Source organism: Bombus vosnesenskii, unplaced genomic scaffold (assembly GCF_011952255.1).
Source record: "Bombus vosnesenskii isolate JDL3184/JDL3185 unplaced genomic scaffold, Bvos_JDL3184-5_v1.1 scf7180000016079, whole genome shotgun sequence".
In the NCBI taxonomy this organism is placed as follows: Eukaryota; Metazoa; Arthropoda; class Insecta; order Hymenoptera; family Apidae; genus Bombus; species Bombus vosnesenskii.
Window position 1 is genome coordinate 2,195 of NW_022884267.1, and position 2,806 is coordinate 5,000.

The 2,806-nt window shown below is 50.3% G+C and overlaps 1 non-coding gene across 1 annotated transcript; it reads right to left on the reverse strand.

Annotated features, from left to right (window-relative positions):
- Positions 1–1,034: 1,034 nt before the first annotated feature.
- LOC117241529 lies at positions 1,035–1,189 on the reverse strand. The gene has a single exon (XR_004495034.1). It is a non-coding gene; the product is annotated as a 5.8S ribosomal RNA (ribosomal RNA).
- Between the last annotated feature and the right edge of the window lie 1,617 nt (positions 1,190–2,806).

Sequence of the window (2,806 nt, forward strand, 5' to 3'; positions counted from 1 at the left end):
CGACGGGGAAAATTCGTCCCGATACGAGTACGTGTACTCTCCGATCTCCGCGCTACGCTGGGGATCATACCTCCCTAAGTCGTCAGAGCGTTCGAAGAAATCTCGCGTGTGCGTTCCCGGATCTACGGCTGATACTTTCGGGGCTTGTAAAAAAGCACAGAGCGTGTAAAACGCAACGACGACCCATCGATGCGACGGTCCTCGTTGTTGTCAGTCGCTTTCGCGAAGAGACGGAGTGGGCATTCGATCCCTGGGGCTGTACGAGAGTCTTAAGAAAAGACGGTAGATTATGGCAAAGTTTCGCACGCCATCGAGTTTAGGTTTTTGGTTCTCTCTTCTCTCCTCTCTCGACCGAGTTCCCATATTTGCTTTCTCTCTCTCAGTCTCGCCAAATATAATATTCGTTTAAGACGACGTCGGGGGCGCGGACCTTCGTGCGTCGAACACCGGCAAACGTAGCATATATCGCCTGATATGAAAAAAAAATCGGTCACGAGGAGAACACTACGAGTATATACGTTCGATAACCGATACACGAAGCGGTGCATAAGCGGGCGGTCGCCCTCGTAAGGACGACTCACGACGCCGCGAGCACTCACGCAGGTCCGTGACGGTTCTCTCCGCTCTTATTCGTATCCCTTCGTATACCTTCGTCCGACTCTGAAACGTTCTCTTATAATTTTTAAGAAGAACGACGGCGGGTTGTCAAGGCAAGAAGGGACAGAGAGAGACAGAGGTAGAGTTTCGTAGTCTCCCGTGAACACGATAGATTATATATCGAGCATGCGTACGACTTGCACGGTCTCTGCACGACCGCGACGAACGCCGACGAGCGTCCAACAATCGCTCGTACGTCGCGTATGTTCTCTCCGTCCGCTCTTATTCGTATCCTCGTTCTTGTACCTTCGTCCGACTCTGAAACGTTCTCTTATATAAAGAAGAACGACGGCGGGTTGTTAAGGCAAGAAGGGACAGAGAGAGACAGATACGGAGAGTGACGATACGCAACGCAAGCAGTCTTAGGTTTACGTGAGCAACCCTCAGCCAGGCGTGGTCCAGGAATTGTATCCGTGGACCGCAATGTGCGTTCGAAATGTCGATGTTCATGTGTCCTGCAGTTCACACGTTGACGCGCAATTAGCTGCGTTCTTCATCGACCCACGAGCCAAGTGATCCACCGTTCAGGGTAATCTTTTATAAATTTACAACAGTTCAGTACTCAAATGTACTCTTCTCGGTTCTATCGAAGCCGAGTTCCGTCACGTTCGACCAACGGGAATCGAACGCGCAGAAGTCGCCATAGAATTGACGACACAAAACGTTCGAAAAAAAAAGAAACCGACGAACGCGCGAAGATACGCGCGTTCGCCGGCCGGGCGTAAAGTACATTATGATATATAACAACCATCGAGATCGAAGCTCCGTTCGTCAGGAAACGACGGGGATATATACACCCGATTCTGAATCCTCTGTACAGCACACGATCTCGCGAACGAGTAAGCACGGTGGCTAGCCCATGTTATATATGTGTTTGATTCTACTCTCTCGTCCAATTATTCAAGAAACAGCGCGCGTGCATCTCTCCATCGTTCGGGTGATAGTAAAGATTCGATGGGATTCGCGCGGCCGTCCGCCTCGAGCGGTCTTTCGTCCCAATATCCAGAAGCAGAGTTTGAAAAACTCTAGCGACGGCACGGGTGTCCGACTCACGACATCGAGGTTTCGAAGCCGGCGATCCCCTCCGAACGGATGGCGACCACGCGACGACTGAAAGCATGAAAAATCGACGAAAGATAGAACACATCTCCGTTCGGGTGGTGTTTTTTTTAAAAAAAAAAAACAAAAATTCGATGGGACTCTCAGCCATCGTCCTCGCGCGGTCTTTCGTCCCAATATCCAGAAGCAGAGTTTGAAAAACTCTAGCGACGGCACGGGTGTCCGACTCACGACAACGAGGATAGACAGCCGGTCCCCTCCGAACGGGTTATGCGACGATAAACTCGATGAAACTTTAGTCTCGTTCAGGTAGTGTGTGTCTTGTAAATCAAAAATTCGATGGGACTCGCATCCATCGTCCTCGCGCGGTCTTTCGTCCCAACATCCAGAAGCAGAGTTTGAAAAACTCTAGCGACGGCACGGGTGTCCGACTCACGACAACGAGGATAGACAGCCGGTCCCCTCTGAACGGTATATTATATATGCGATGATAGACGACAAACTGGATGAAACTTTAAGTCTCGTTCAGGTAGTGTGTAAATAAAAAATTCGATGGGACTCGCATCCGTCGTCCTCGCGCGGTCTTTCGTCCCGATATCCAGAAGCAGAGTTTGAAAAACTCTAGCGACGGCACGGGTGTCCGACTCACGACAACGAGGAAAGACAGCCGGTCCCCTCTGAACGGTAGTATATTATATGAAACTTTAAGTCTCGTTCAGGTAGTGCGTAAATCAAAAATTCGATGGGACTCGCATCCGTCGTCCTCGCGCGGTCTTTCGTCCCGATATCCAGAAGCAGAGTTTGAAAAACTCTAGCGACGGCACGGGTGTCCGACTCACGACAACGAGGAAAGACAGCCGGTCCCCTCTGAACGGTAGTATATTATATGAAACTTTAAGTCTCGTTCAGGTAGTGTGTAAATCAAAAATTCGATGGGACTCGCATCCGTCGTCCTCGCGCGGTCTTTCGTCCCGATATCCAGAAGCAGAGTTTGAAAAACTCTAGCGACGGCACGGGTGTCCGACTCACGACAACGAGGATAGACAGCCGGTCCCCTCTGAACGGTATATAATATGAAACTTTAAGTCTC